We start from the raw sequence: 16,426 nt of genomic DNA on the forward strand, positions 1-16,426 counted from the left end.
GCAAGCTGGAGTTGGCAAGTAACTTGGACCCTGATTAGAAATCAGTAAATCAGGAATCAGGGTTGATTTGAAGCTCTGCTAGAAGACTGAGACCAAAGATTAGAGATTCTGGGCAATACAAGATCAGAAACTCAAGGCAAATAGCTTAGCAGCAAGGGCTTAGGTTCCCATTAGAAGGCTCTGAGCAAACAGGCATGGGTAATCAACAGTAAAAATGAGGTTTATCATTGAGCCAAGGAGTCTGTAGGTTTAGGGCTCCCCATATGTTTAACCCAGGGCTAGAATATATCTTATAGCAAGAGACTGGACTGAAACTTCAGATACCCTTGGCTGGGAAGAAGGAGTGAGAGAATTGAAGAATTAGGAAATTCTTGATATAGGGATCCAAACTCCAGATATGTTAGACTTTCTCAAGCTAATTTATGAGCATGATAGAGTTTTATCAAATACAAGATCACATCAGTTGTCAAATTAGGATCCCTTAAAATCAAGGGGTGGGCCAATTTAGTGAAGACCCTGGTACGACATTCTTCATCCGGTAGAATTAAGTATTGCTGACTAGTCTTGTATTTTCTCAAGCATAATGCATAAACTATATATATTATTGGGAACCTGAAATACGACATTTGGTTTCACATGTAAGAATATGGAGTTTTTTTCTTTTAGGCTCTAGGCCTGATAGCTAAACCGTGAAAGGGAAAACCCAAGAGGCTGAGACACCTTGGATCATCACATCCACTGTGTTTTCATGCTACTATGAGAAAAAAGCAATCCGTATAAGAGATAGGCAGTATCATAAGTTTCCTACGTCAACAGAGAGAGAGAGACAGAGACAGAGACAGAGAGAGACAGAGACAGAGAGAGAGAGTCTCAAATCTTTTACAGACACTGAGCCACACATTTATGCCAAAATCAGCTTATTTATCCCAATGTAGGATTGTAGTCTATCCAAGTTTTCATAGAAAGTTGTATCTTACCCAAATTTTACCTACTCCTGAAATTCCATCATCTTTAAAACAAAATAAAATCCTAGCTTTTAAAATTTAGATTGATAAAAAGAGGCAGAGGTAGGGTTTTTGTTCAATCTACATAGTTACAGAGTGAACTCTAATTAACAATATGTGTGTGATTATGAACAGATAAATTTCAACTCATTCTGCTATAGTGAGCAGAGAAAAATAGTAAAGTTTGAACAAGCAATAGATAAAGGGACAATACTATAAGAAAATCAATAGAGCAAGATTCCTAAAAGGAAAAAAGAAAGAGAAGAAAAAATCTAAAGTAAAGGGGTAAAATTACAAATGGGCTTTCGGACAAGCTGTAAGTACTCCAGGCAATGAAGGATGATTGAAGACTGGAATTAAAAACAGATTCAACCAACAAGAAACATATTTTTTAAGGAAGGACAGATGTAATGGCTTGAGGGGAAGAAAGGAAGTAAGCGATGGAGCAGTGAACATAAAAGAGTGACTCAGCTATGCAGTCACAGCAAGGTGATCAAGAGATGAGGTTGGAAAGTACAAAATGACTTTTCAAGTCAAGCAGGAAATTTCAAATTAATATCAGAGTCTGATTAGACATAGCGAAATGGTAGCTGATACAAAATTAACCCTCTCCTGTTCTTAAAAGTCTTGAGGTAGGAAGAGGGAAGTTTGCTGGGAAATGAACAGGGAGAAATTCAAAGAAATTAACAGCTGTTTACATGTAAGAAAAGCCCAAGTAGGAAAAGATTTTAAGCAAGAGAAAACTCATCAATCACCTAATTTAATACCATCAATGTGCAAAGAACTGTGGTGTAGATGACCGCCCTTAGGTTCAAGCCTTTGTTCCACCTCATACATTATCATCTTATGCAAGATTCTCGCTTCTTTGAGCAAAAGGATCTTTGTCTATAAAGTGAGGATAATAACATATATTTAATAGAATATTATCAAGATTAAATCCAATAAATTGTGCTAAAGTGCTATGTAAATGATACTTATTATTGAAAAATAGGAGTGGACGTTTATTTTACAGTAATTTTAAGCAGAAGAGGAAACTGCTTAGAGAAGTTTTCTTATGCCCACAGGGAAACAGTGAGAGTACAGGGATTCACCCAAAGCAATCCAGCTAGAAAGTATGTGATCCTAAAATACTTAGCTGTACTGCCTCGGTGTCTGATTTCAGGGAATTTGCAATCTAGTTGAGGGGAAAATATGTGGAATGTTAAATAATAAGACAACAAAAAAATGATCACAAAGGAACCCATGATCCATGTTAGATGAATGTTAGAGATACAGCGGTTTTCACTGGAACATTCTTAGAAGAACTTCTGGAAGAGAAAAGACTCGAGTCATGCTTATTAGGATGATTGGAATTGGCTAATCAAAATGAGGAATAAGAATAGGGCTTCCCCGGTGGCACAGTGGTTGAGAATCTGCCTGCCAATGCAGGGGACACGGGTTCGAGCCCTGGTCTGGGAAGATCCCACATGCCGCGGAGCAGCTGGGCCCGTGAGCCACAACTACTGAGCCTGCGCGTCTGGAGCCTGTGCTCCGCAACAAGAGAGGCCACGACAGTGAGAGGCCCGCGCACCGCGATGAAGAGCGGCCCCCACTTGCCGCAACTAGAGAAAGGCCTCGCACAGAAACGAAGACCCAACACAGCCATAAATAATAAATAAATAAATAAATAAAATTTTTAAAAAAATAGAATAGAAGAAAACAGCAAAATAATAAGGCTAAAAATATAAAGCACAGATATTCAGATTACTTAGTCCATCTATGTTAAAGAGCTAAAAAATTAAAATGTAATAGAAATTTTAAATGCTGCTTACATGTCATTGAAAAAGAAGAAATTAAGCTGTAAATAATGATTCAACTCCAATATATAGAATATATTGGATATAGAACATACAGAATAGTATGAAGCAATTTACTATTTGCTATTTGAGGGATGGTTAAAATAAATGACTATAGTACACTATATGCTAACCAGAGACCAAAAGAACAATAAAAGAAAATGTAAGCCAAAATAAACACAAGGCAAAATAATACTATTAAGAAATAACCTTATTTTAAAATATAACTTCCTGATTTTAATGCTTATTTTAGATTTAAGGTTTAATAAAATTATATTCAGTTTCATAAATGCTTGTTTTCATTGGTCTTGAAAAAAGTTAGAAAGAGAAAAATCAAATCTTAGGACTTTTTTTATACTATTGAAAAAACTGATAAATCTTTCCACAACGTGGTCTGACTAAGTATAAAAACTACATTGTATCATCTACTTATTTTGCGGGAATTTTGAAAACTCTAAGTTGAAACTCAAAGTGGAAACACAAATATAAAATATATAAGAGAAAAGGAAAGTGTGCTTAAGTTACAAGACCTTTAAGGCGCTCTTAGGGAGCACGGGTCTAGAAGAATTCCTGCTCTCTTCATCTCTCTTCATCCCTCTTCTTCGCCCTTTTGACTCCTACCAAAAGTGTCAACTAGGAATGCTGTCTATTGTGCTAGAAATGTGAGAAATATTGTTCAAGTCGTCCCTGGACAACTTTGGGGTAAGACCCTACCACATTATTTCCAAAACATTTCTTCCATTAAAGCATTTCTTATGAAAATGCAAACAGTATCTGGCAGGAGTAATACATTCCACTATTAAAACCGTGATGAGCGTTTCATTATCAGCTTAGCTATCTATATTCCTAGTGGGACTTATATCCTTAGAGGATTTATTTGAGGGAATGGGAAGTTAAGATAGGCCTTGGCATGATTCATGTATTATTTAGGATTCTTTAGTAACAAGCAACAGAAACCAAACCTGGCTAATTTAAGTCAAAAGAAAACATAATGATATGAGCAGCTTACATGCCCTAAGGGAGAGCTGAACAACAAGGTTGGAAAAAGTGGAACCAGACAACCCCAGAAGGTCTTCCCAATCCCATGTGACCACAGCTGATCAGATATAAACAACAGTTTCTTCTATCTCTCATTACCTCACTCAAGTGTCAGTGTCCCAGGAGAGCAATTGATTAGTCATATTTGTCACTTACCTTACTGTTGACACTACTGGGGAAGGTTAGAGGAAGTATTTGGCAGGAATAGCCAACAAATTTCTCTGGTTTTGGTAGAAGCAAATCAAGCACTTGGATTTCCATCATGTCAATACTGCACACAGCAAAAGATAGCTAATTTGGAAAGAGCAAATCAGAGTGCCGTTAGGAAAGGGCAATGGAGTCTCGGCAGCCAAAAAAAAAAAAAAAAAAAAAAATCAAATATCAGATGGGTACAACAGAGAGTCTTTATGGAGGTTTCTCAAGTGAAGCAACCCTGTATACCAAGGAGTCTATAAAGAAATAACAGCTTCAAATGCATATTCATTCAATACATAGAACATACATTATTAAAACAACTCATTAGTTACTGTTTGAGCAGTGGCAAAAATGACTGAAATTAGAATGTACTTAACCAGAAACCAAAATGATAAAAACGGTATGCTAAATAAAGACAACAGCATTAAAAAGAAATTTAATGGATAGTCCAAAAAAATAAAATAATAGTGGATAAGAACACAAACTCTGGAGCTAGCCTGTTTTTGTGACCCTAAAGGAGCTACTAAATCTCAAATAATTCATGTAACTTTGCATGCCATAAACTGTTTTGATCCCACAGACAAGCCAAAATTCTGGTGGCGTATGTAACATTTACAAATTGCCACATAAACTTGGGGTGCACATGAGGTCACTTCTTTATTTTTCCAGTGAATTGCTTAAGCCCACACCTGCCTTTTTAGTAGTAAGTTCAGCATCTCTCTTTGGGCTTCCTATTTCCCCTGAATTCTCTAAGATCCCTGGCTTCACCCACAAACTCAAAAACCCTGATTACATCCTTTTCCTCCCGACAAGAAGTCTTCTCAAAAATTATCCTAAGGAGTGATATGTTCAGGTCTCGGTGATTCACCGGTGTAAGGGAAACTCCCCAGCTGATTGTAAGATAATCACTTTCAACTTCTCTATTGAGTCTACATTTTCTTTGAAATCAGGTTTAAGCACAATTTGCTTACTTTATACTTGCTAAGAAATCCTCATCTGTGAGTACCCATGCTAAGTAAGTTGTATGAATTCCCATTAGCTTCTCAATGCATGCAGAATAGAATCCACGGCCTGTAGGGCCCTGTGGGATCTGGCTCATATCGTCCTGAATCTTACCTCATACCCATAACCCATTGTCCCAATAACACCAGCCTTTTTCCCCCTTGAATATGCCAAGCTCACATCCTGCTCATTGCCTTGGACTTGGCGCTCCCTTTGATGGCTTTCCCATGACCCTTCAAATGTCTGATCTAACTCTTCACTTCTTAATTTCAGTATCACCACCTCAGAGAGTCAGTCCTTCCTTAAATTCCCTATCTTCACTCTCTAATTGCATCACTTGATTCATTTCTTCTGTAACACTACTATTAAAATTTACTTTTTTGCTTCTTTATTGTTTGCCACCTCCCACTAAGAAGGGTCCTTCTCTGTCTTATTCATTGCTGTTTCCAGCTCCTAGAAAAGTTCCTGAAACATAGTAGGCACTCAATAAATATTTTTAAATAAAATGAGCTAATCTATACAAAGCATAACTTTTTTTTTTTTTTTTAAGGAAGTGGATGTCTTCATTTTAATTAATTTATTTATTTATTTTTGGCTGTGTTGGGTCTTCGTTTCTGTGCGAGGGCTTTCTCTAGTTGCGGCAAGCGGGGGCCGCTCTTCATCGCGGTGCGCGGGCCTCTCACTATCGCGGCATCTCTTGTTGCGGAGCACAGGCTCCAGACGCGCAGGCTCAGTAGTCGTGGCTCACGGGCCTAGTTGCTCCGCGGCATGTGGGATCTTCCCAGACCAGGGCTCGAAGCCGTGTCCCCTGCATTAGCAGGCAGACTCTCAACCACTGCGCCACCAGGGAAGCCCCCAAAGCATAACTTTCTAATATCTGTTTCTTTATATCTGTGCTTTGAGAATCAAATAAGAAAAGAGCTTAGGAGAGCTCTCTGATACAGTACTATTACAAATATATAATTATAGTTGTACATAAAATATTAGAAGTAGAGAATTAATAAGTTCTTAAGCAGTCACCGACCAGGCTATGAGCTCCTCAAGGGCAGGAATTATATCTGTTCCTATTATCACTGTGTATTCCATGCTTGGCATAGTGTCTGCCATGTAAATAAATATTTGTTGAATGAATAGATGAATCCATGAGTGAGCACAGCATCTCTCTACTTCCAGAAAGACTTGCATCTAGAAGGAATAAATTTAGCTGTAGTCCTTCAAAAGAAATTATACCGATATTGTTATGTTCATTTATTCATTCATAAGAATTGTTAAGTACCTACTATGTGCCAGACACTGTGCAAGATGTGGAGGATACAATGATAAAACAAGTAAACCAACCAATCAACAAAAAAATAATGTTCCTGCCTTCATGGATCTCATTGCATGGTGAGAGAGACATTAAGCAAGTAATCACAGAAATAAATTTATAAAGTTTCAACTGAGATAAATGCTAGGAATGGATTTGAATTACTTTGGAAATTATTATCGATAACTATTTAAAAAGATGTTATAAAGTTTCTCAGACAGAACATATATTTTGGTTATTAAAGAAAACTTTTTGAAGAGAGAGCTATATACAAGAATATATGAAATAAATTAATTTTTTTGGCTCATCCACATAGGTTTACTAAATTGAATTAACTACAGAATGATTCACATGCTCAAATATTTGTTTTCAGGGGAAATTTCCTCTTACTCTCCTCATCCTTAAGTTTGTCAGTTGCCTTTAAAGTCATCTGTATCTGAAATGTCTCTTCGAGCTGTCAAAATGAATATTTCCTCCTCTTAATGTGTTTTGGCTTAAATTCCTCCTAATCTGATATTAAGACCGTGACTTCTACTCTCTGTTTGCATTTGCCTTTATTCACAGCCTTATATTCAACCATTAAATATATTGTTTTAGGTGAACTTGTTGCATATAGCATAAAGGCATAAAGAGTGATTTCTTTCTTGAAAAAAAAAAAAACTTTTCTGGAATTAAGCCAATATAAATGTATTGATATGACATATTTCGGTTCTCATTTCTATCCCAGATTATTTTCTAATTGAAAGTTTGTGTCCAAAGCCAAGATGGAGTTAGACATGCAAGAGATCACTAAGAATAATGCCTGTGAAACTAAAGGCGAGAGGAAGAAGTAGGATGGAAAAGCATTTGGACCATGGTATGGGTGGGAAACTTGAGAAAAGAGAGGAGAAAGCAAGGACAGCTGGGTAGCAAGAGCCTCAGACTAGTGCAGCTCTGAAAACATTATGGCCAGTCTGGAGCAAGAACTCTAGAGCAAAGACTGCCCATTGAGGGGTCTCTCCCTGGGCAGAATGTCCAGGCTCTGCTACCTATGTCATAACAAGCCACTGGCTGGAGTTGCAGAGAGAACACGTCAGCTCCAGTGCTGCAGCACATTCTGAAGACGCTACAGTTGGAGGCTATAGGCTAACAGCACGCCATATGGCAGGGTCATTTTTGAAGGAATATCTGAGTGAAAGAGCTCCATGGCTACCACAGACGCGTTATAATATTTTACTCAGTTATAATCTACCTACAGTGAAATGTACAAATCTTAAGTGTACACAGTCTAACAAGTTTTAACAAATTTATAAATCCATTTACCCCATCCCAAACAAGACGCAGAATATTTCCTTCACACAAAAATTTCCCCTCCAGCCCTTAGATCCAACCCCCCCTTGCTTCTGCCCCCACCGTACACACATACACACTGAAGCAACAACTGTTCTGATTTTTATTACCACAGTTTATTTTGCCTTCTTTGAATTTCATATAAATGGAATCACAGCACATGTCCTCTTTTTGTTCCCGGCTTCCCTCATGCAATACAATATTTTTGATATTCATTGTGCCGTTTCATGTATCTTAAAATTTTTCTTTTATTGTCTGAATACACCACCATCTCTTTATCCATTTTCCTTTTATAGACGTTTGAGTGGTTTCCAGTTGCTGAAATAAATAAATAAAGTCACTGTGAACATTTTTGTACAACATTTTGTACATTTTTTGTGGATGTATTTTTCATTAATCTTAAATAAATACTTAGGAATAGGATTGCTGAGTCATATTGTAGGGTATGTTTAATTGTTATTTAATTAAATATACATACCAATTTGGGGTGAACTGACATCTTAACAATATTGAGTCTTCCAGTCAATGAACGTCATATCTGTCTCAATTTTCTTAGGTTTTTTTTTTTTTCCTTCTCCCAGAAATGTTTGTGTTAATGGTATAGAGGACATGTAAGCCTTTGTTAAGTATGTTCCTAAATATTTCGTGTTTTTATGCTATTGTAAATAGTATTGTTTTTAAAATACCATTGTTCAATTATTCATCCCTATTATATAGAAATAAAGTTGACTTTTGTACGTGGACTTTGTAGTTTGTGAACTGGCTAAAATCATTTATTAGTTCCAGCTGTTTGTTTTTCTTGTAGATTCCTTTGTATTTTCTATGTATAAAATCATATTGTCTTTCAAAGATAAGAATTTAATTTTTCCTTTCCGAACTTTATGCATTTAATTTCTTTTCCTTGCTTTACCCTAGTGGCTAGAACCTCTAATATAACAGAATTAATGAGTGCAGACATCATTGCCTTTTTTCTGATCTTAAGAGAAACTGTTCTATATTTCACTATTAAGTTTACTCTTCATTATGGATCACATTTTCTTGCTTCGTTGAATGTTTTATTGTTTTAAGTTTCATTGCCAACAATAAGTAAAAAGGATCAGTACTATTTTAATTATTTCCCAAACAGTACAAGTGTGTTCCTAATTTGGCTGTTGGAAAGAAAGGCTGTTTATTCTGATTCTCTCTAGGAGTTGAGTTGCTTTGCAGCTGGCCCACAGTTTTAGTTAGGATGGTTTTACCTACCCTCAGATATGGAAGCTAACATGGTTCTCTGCTAACTATGAAGAACTCATCTCACCCCAGTACTCAGTCCATCATGCCTTCCTTGCATCCAAGTCTATTTTATAATTCCATAGAAAAGTATAATTTTTATTTTGTCCCAGATTTTCTTGTTTCCACAAACACAAAAGTCTTTTATATCCTTTTACATCCTAACCATTAATATTTTGTGATTTCTTGTGTGTGTGTGTGTTTAAATCTTCAAATATTTAGGAGAGTTCAATTTCGTTCTCCTTACCTTTTTGGTCCCTTGTATTCTTCTCATTGTCTACTGCTTTTTGTGCTTCCTTCAATTTCATCTTCATTTCTCTGATGGTTTTGTTTTCTGCACCTTTCTTGAAATCTGCTGTCTCAGGTTTCCTCTCCTCCTTCCTTTATCTTGTGTTATATTTCCTACGTTCTTTTCTTTCTTCTTCCATGTCTTTTTTGTTTTCTTTCACAGAAGTGATTGCTTTACCAAAAAATAAAATAAAAGCGTGGCACAATTTTTATCTTCATGGTCACCTTTTTGCAGGCTGTTGGTAAATTTTGTTGCTCTTTTCCACAAGTTTATCTTTTTCTCCCACGTTTACCTTTGTGTTGAGACTGTGCCAGTTTCCTTTGCTACTCATTACTGAATGACTTGAATTTTCCTGGGCCAGCAATTTGCAGGAGGTTCTTGGTTAGGCAGGAGAGGCCAGGATAATCTTCCATGATTTATAACTCAAAGATGCTCTCTTCTGTTTCCTACAAATACAACATCATTATTTGAGATGCTTCAAACCAGGTTTGGCAGTGTTTTTGCCACCAGCCTTACCTACCAAATTTTTCTCTTCAGGGTAGACCTGTCATATTTAGGAAAATCCTTTCTTGCTGCTTTTGAGATCTGCTGTTACTGAACCCTCTTGCCACTTTTTTTCCCACGTCCTACCATGCAACGTTTTTCAGGTCTCAGCTTCCCTTGGCAGTTCTTACATGCACTTTAAATTTGCTTACCATATTGTTTGCTGGTTTAAAAAAAAAGTGCTGTTTTCCTTATTGCTTTTATATGATTTCCATTCAGGAAAAGGGGTAAAAGCCCACTTGCACAACCACATTCATATCACAAGTCACCTGAAGGTGTTTAGACCAGAGACCTAAGTTTAAGACTTGTAAGACTTATTGTCTCTTGGATGACATTAAACCCAATTATAAAAACAGTAACCAAGGATTTAAACGTTAAGTTCTCTAATTTGTCTTATTAAACACATGTGGAATATCTCCTAATAGCTCCTACTAGGAGAAATTCTATTCCACTGCAATTACTAGAGCAATTAAGCTGATTGCCCAAATACTTTACTTGATTTGTCACCTAGAAAGTGACTGCATGATAAAAAATAAGCATTCTAACACTCCAGAAATAGGCAGAGAAAATTCTAAGATAGCCCCCCAGTTTTCCTTAGAGCATTAAAACATGGAGAAGAATACCTAGCAGAGTTAGATGAGCGAGGAGGGGGTTATAAGTACAAGGATATATTTCACTGTGAAATTAGAGTAGGCATTGAAGTTGAAGGCTGGCTCCTAGTGAGTTTTCTTCTGGGAGCACTAAGAAACCATCAGTACAAAGGTCACAGAAGTATTTTATGAAGCCAACTACTTATGACTTTTTGTGGCTATGGAACTGATCAAGTCAGTTGTCAAATGCAGACTGAGAGCATGGGGGCATGAACAAAAAAGAAAGAGAAAAGTAAAGGAGAAACACACAAGGAAATAAATATGAGTAGTCATATTTATTATGCATGTATTTTCTAATATTTTTTGTTTTTAATATAGCCTTAAAAATGCAGAATGCAGAATGATCATACTCTCCTCCACTCTATCTGGCTCTATATAATGTAGTGTTCTCCAGCCTCTTCCCTCACATGCAGAAAATGATATTTGTATCACACTAATGTAGGCTGGAAAGAATTTAGGGGTATGAGTTAGTGAAAAAAAGTATTGCTTTTATATAATTATGATAAGAAAAATAAAATAGACCTACTATGGAAGATATTAAATATTGAATACATATGAAGTTTCAAAATAAAGTATTTTCAAAATTTCAATAAGAAATTTGAGCTTGCTTCTCTGACCATAATGTTTTAATCATGGATTCTGTGTGTGAAATAGCAACATCTGCACACCTCCTGGTCAAAACTTATGATTAAGAGAATAAGTGTCTGTGACAATGCCTAGGAAATAGTAAATACTATATACATATAACTGCATAAAATTTTGTGGGAAAAATTTTAAATCTTTTTTTACAATCATTCAAAGCTTACAACACTTGAAATTATGTTTGAAGAAGCAAACTCTTCCTATTCTTGAAATATTCAATGTTAAGATTTTTCATGACAATGGAAATGATTCTTGTATTGAATCAAATGTCTGTTATCAAGTATATCAAACTAATCACAAAACTCTAACCTGTAGAGAACACATTGTTAGAGCAATCATCCTGCACCAAGTTTGGATGTTATAGCTGTTTTTATTCTTTTAGTATTATAGATATTATACCACACCGTTCCAATTTATCAAAGATTAAAATTAATCAATGTTTATCCTTTTTTCAGCTAATACCACCTTAGATCATTAACCCTTTTTAGTTCCCTCCCAGGTGTTATGTTTTAATTTATCATCCTTATTTAACCCACAAGATATTGTGGCTATTATCATTTTATCAAGGCAATGTTTGTTTATATTTAACCACATATTTACCACTTTTCCTGTTCATCATTCATTCCTCCACCTTAGGCTTCTGATTTGAGATCCTCTACCTTCTGCCTGAAGCTTGTTTTTGTCCTAATTTCCTCTGGTCAGAGTTAGTACTTAGTTGTAAACTTTCTCAGTTATTTCATTATATTCCATTGTTGATCTGGAGAGTAAGCTATCACACACCCTGAGAATAATCTTTACCCAGCTGCTTGTAAGATTTTTCTTTTTATTACTGATGTGCTGCATATTCACTATGATGTATCTCAATCTGGCTTTATTTTTATTTACACTACTGGGGATTCATTGGACTTCTGAAATCTGTATTTTAGTGTCTTACTAGTTCCAGATAACTCTCAGCCACTATCTGTTCAACTATTGCCTTTACCTTATTCTTTCTCCTTTCATTCAGATTCCAATTAAATGTATTTTAAATTTTCTCACTCTATCCTCCATGTCTCATCTCCATAATTTTTTAAAATCTCATTGTTCCTTTCTGGATTTTTTTGGGCCCAATTTACTAATTTGCTTTCAATTTTGTGCAATGTTATTAAACTCATGAGTTTTAAGTTTTGATTACTACATTTTCACTTCTAGAAAGTCTGTTGGTTCTTTTTCAAATATACTAGATTGTGTTGTAGCTTCTTGTTCCCTGCAGATTTTCAAGTTCATCTCTTACTTCTTTAAAAATAGTTAACATGAAGTCCATGTCTATTATTCTGAAGTCCTGCAGGTCTCTTTATACTGTCTTTTGTTTCTGCTGACACTTATTCATGGTGCCTTGCTTTTTTTTTCTGTGCTGCTTACGGTCTTTGAACATGTATGGGAAACCTGGGATGAAGGCAACTTCCTCAAGAGAACATTTGTGTTGGCTCTGTGACATGACCGGAGTCACTACCACTTAATTTCAAACCAAGTTCATGGCTTAAGAGTCTCTGGATTCTGTAAGAAAAAGCATCCGAGTTTCAGCTCTGGCTCTGTGTTTCACCCTTCTCAAGGTTCTTAATTGTACTCTATCTCTGGGTCCTCATCTATAAAATAAAAATAATGGTACTTATCCCAAAGGTAAGTGCTTATTGGTAAGATGTAAAATGCTAAGCACATAGTGCCCAATGATTAACAGCCATTATCATTTTGTCACTTAGTGAGTCTTCCCCCAGGTCGCCTTAATGTCATAAAGTACTAGAAATATACAGGTAAATTCAGAGATGGGCAGAAATTAAATAATCACTAGTTAAGCAAAGTGAACTGAGGCACTTTGCATTAGGAATCAGCAGAGCAAAGTAGTTACCACCATGGGCCTTGAAAACAAAAAGAGCTAGGGTAAACTCTCTTTGCAACGTCGGGTAAGCTACTTAACCTCTTCAAGCTCTAGAATCTTCATTTGTAACATGAGAATGGTTACATTCCCTGACAGCTTGTTCTGAGTTGTTAAGTGAAATTCTACAATGCATTTAATATTTAAATCAAAAGTACGCATTTTATAGGTAGTGATGACAAAGATGAAACCATTAAAATTATTTTGGCAATTCATGTAAAAGTGGAAAGGCATTATAATGAGTTCCAATTCTAATACTCTAAACTTTCTGTGAGGGTAAAAGGCTATTTTAGAACTTTCCTGAGATACATATATTTACCAAGTAACTTTACTAAGGTGTGTTTGTGGTATTCATTCAGCATTTTTAAGCCTACTACATGTCAGGCACTGATGGGTACCTGAGGTATAAAGAAGAATGCCCTTAAATAGTTAGCAGTAGATGAGCCAGATATTCAATCAAATAAGTATAACATGATATGAACAGTATGAGTGTTATGAGAACACAGATTTCACAGACAAGACATTTATTTAACCTAAACAGAGAGGACTTTCTGCCAAGGAGAATGGGAGGTTGAGGTACAAAACATGGGAAAACTTGCTATATTTGGCAAGGAGCAAACAGAACTTAACCAAAAGGTATGTTTTACCGAGTAAGAGGCAGATGACATTTGAAAGATAATCTGAAACCATACTCTACATGTCTACATGTAGCTGTGTTCAGGAATTTGGACTTTCATTCCATAGGTACTGGGAAGCCACTGAAATGTTATATGGTCTCAACACAATGACAGGATCAGATGTCTACTTTTTTTTGGGGGGGGGGGCGGTAACTGACATGAGTATATATACAAAGATAGACCAGTTAGAGTGAAGAATGGAGGCAGTCAGTTACAAAATTATCACAACAATCAAAACGAGAGAGAATATGTACATAAAAAACACAATCATCAGATGCTTCACTATGAAATTAAAGTGTTCTCTTTCAATGCCTTGGAAGAATGTTCTTTGAATTCAGAATAACTGCTTCCCCATTCTTCTATTGGTTCCTAAATGTGAAAAGTGCATTGTTATTCTTTATATACCATAAAATCTATTAGATTTCCCTTAAGATATTTTATGGAAAAATTAGTTTTTTTTTGAAAATCATATGCAAAAAAAAAAAAAACCCACCACATTTTATTATAACCTAAAGAAACTATAAAGGTTATTTATAGAAAGAGTCTTCATCTTCCCTTTCCAGAAAAGAACACTAGTCCTTTATGACCAGGGGTGGGGATGGGAAAAATAATCAGCTAAGATTAACACCCTATTGTAGTGAAAGCTTCAGAATCCTGACATAACCAGTCTAAGAAAATGCCAGTAAGGCTTATCAGAAAAGGGTGACTTGGAACCAAAGCATAAAGAACTAAGTCCCTAACCCTCTCCACTCTCCACCCATCTTGCTGCTCAAACACCCTCAGCTAAGGAGGGAGTGACCAGCTCTCTGTTCTCCTCCCTTTAAAAACAACCAAATAGCTCTTGTCTCAACTCCATGATTAAATTTCCTCTTTGTAACAGAAAATATGGGTAATTGAGTTGGGTATTTAGGAAGGAAACTGATACAGAAAAGGCAATTTAATGTTTCTTATATTTTGCCATATTTTCCAATGTCTAAATATAAATAATTTCATGGGTATTGTGACTTCTCTCCATGAGTAAAATTTTCCTTGAATAAGACAGGTCTGTGTACACAGGCAGAGTAAATTAGCTCCTGCCTCCCAGTTGCTGAGAAAACGAATTGTTCCAGAAGATTAGAGTCATTTTCTTTACTTAAAGGTATTCCTGACAACCCACACTGAAATTACACAAGATTAACTCTGCTAACACCATTTCCCATTCTTTAAACTATAGCTTTCGAGAAAGCAGCATTTAGACTGAATACTTCAAAGCATATTTTAAGAGGAGATCTCCATATGCGTGGAAATGCTAATATAGGTATCATTTAAAGATTCAGAATGAGGTGCTGAGAGGTCAAGAAACCTATTATTCGTCATACAGTGAGCCATAAGTGAAATGCAAAGACGCTGCTTGTTTTTCCCTTCGCCATCTAGTGGTCTATATACTCTTTTTCCAGACGGCATCTCAAATAAAATGATATCTTCAAGGATATAACACTGTTAATCCCTCAAAGTCAGGGATATTATCTATTTGTCTTTCCCCATAGCATCTTACAGAGTGCCTTTAACTTAGGGGCTCTCAAATGTTTGTGGATTATTATCTCATATATTTGGCATTGCTTTGTGGCCTATCAGAAATATGTAAAGCAGAAGGGCTTAGGAAAAAAAAAGATTAAAACAGTACCATAAGACATCAAGCTATTTGTAAGAATCTTTCTGAATCGGAAAGCAAAATCCATAGCACAGGTACTAAACTTTATTTATATTAACCGCCATTAGTACTGTTAAAATATACAATGCAGAAATTTCTCTCTCTGGCAATACGTTGGCATGACCCACCAGAACCATTCTGAAAAATATGCAATCATAATCCATCAGTTCCCTTACCTTACCCTCTCTGAAGCTTCAGTATTCTTCAAGTATTCTTTAACTAATTGCAAAATTAATATACAAATGTATTCTTATTTAAATACCCAAACATTTCAGAAGTAAATAAAGAAAAAAATGAAAAGTCCTATTTCTCTTACTCCCTATGTCTCCCTCCAACCTCTTCTCCTATCCTGACATTAACACAAGAAAATTCTGCACTGTTATATGCAGCTTCATTTCTTCTTGGTCTCATAAGGGTAGTTCCCAGGTGGAAAATATTGAGGCACACTGACCTAGATAGTTCTTAAAGATCTAAATTTGAATGAACTGCTGAATTCCCAGATTTAGAAATACGTAGTTCTTTCCACTTACAAAAAAATAAATAAAAGTGTGCTGAATTGTAATTACTTTATGCTAAGACAGAGTCAGATCAGATCTCAAGGGAAATTCATTAACCATTCAACTGTAAAACTTTCATCAGAGAGCACAGTAATGTAATATTAACTATAATAACACTAGCTGCCACTTACCGAGAATTTACTAGGTGCTGGGCACTGTTCTTAGTGTTTCATAAGATTTTCTAAAAGAAAATCCCTATCAGTGAAATTTTAAGATATGGCATGTGATCAGTAGTACTTATGTTCATAGTATCTTGCATTTGTGTATTTTTCATTATTTTGTTTGATGCAGTACAGTCCTGGACTGAAAAATGATTACTAACATTACTTCACACCTGAGATCACAACAGAGAAATTCAGTGGGTTACTAAAGGGACACCCTAGTGCAGCGGTAGAGGCACTCTCTGAGTTCAGGTACTCTCACTATTTCCCAAACTTCAATCATTCATGTACTGCTGTCACAGTTACTGTTATATCTGTACTAGTAGT

At 35.9% G+C, this 16,426-nt stretch overlaps 1 protein-coding gene across 7 annotated transcripts in view; it reads right to left on the bottom strand.

Moving 5' to 3' along the window:
* Positions 1 to 7,803: 7,803 nt before the first annotated feature.
* PUS7L (pseudouridine synthase 7 like) overlaps positions 7,804 to 16,426 on the bottom strand; it is a 39,678-nt gene continuing 31,055 nt past the window's right edge. For 6 of the 7 annotated variants that reach the window (XM_068560016.1, XM_068560017.1, XM_068560018.1 and 3 more), the window contains 2 exons: positions 9,226 to 9,713; positions 7,804 to 8,027 (listed from right to left, as the gene is read on the bottom strand). The gene's annotated coding sequence lies outside the window, so the exon portion shown is untranslated. The remainder of the gene's footprint in view (positions 8,028 to 9,225; positions 9,714 to 16,426) is intronic. The other variant, XM_068560013.1, reaches the window with a different exon arrangement.

This window comes from Eschrichtius robustus, chromosome 13 (assembly GCF_028021215.1).
Source record: "Eschrichtius robustus isolate mEscRob2 chromosome 13, mEscRob2.pri, whole genome shotgun sequence".
In the NCBI taxonomy this organism is placed as follows: domain Eukaryota; kingdom Metazoa; phylum Chordata; class Mammalia; order Artiodactyla; family Eschrichtiidae; genus Eschrichtius; species Eschrichtius robustus.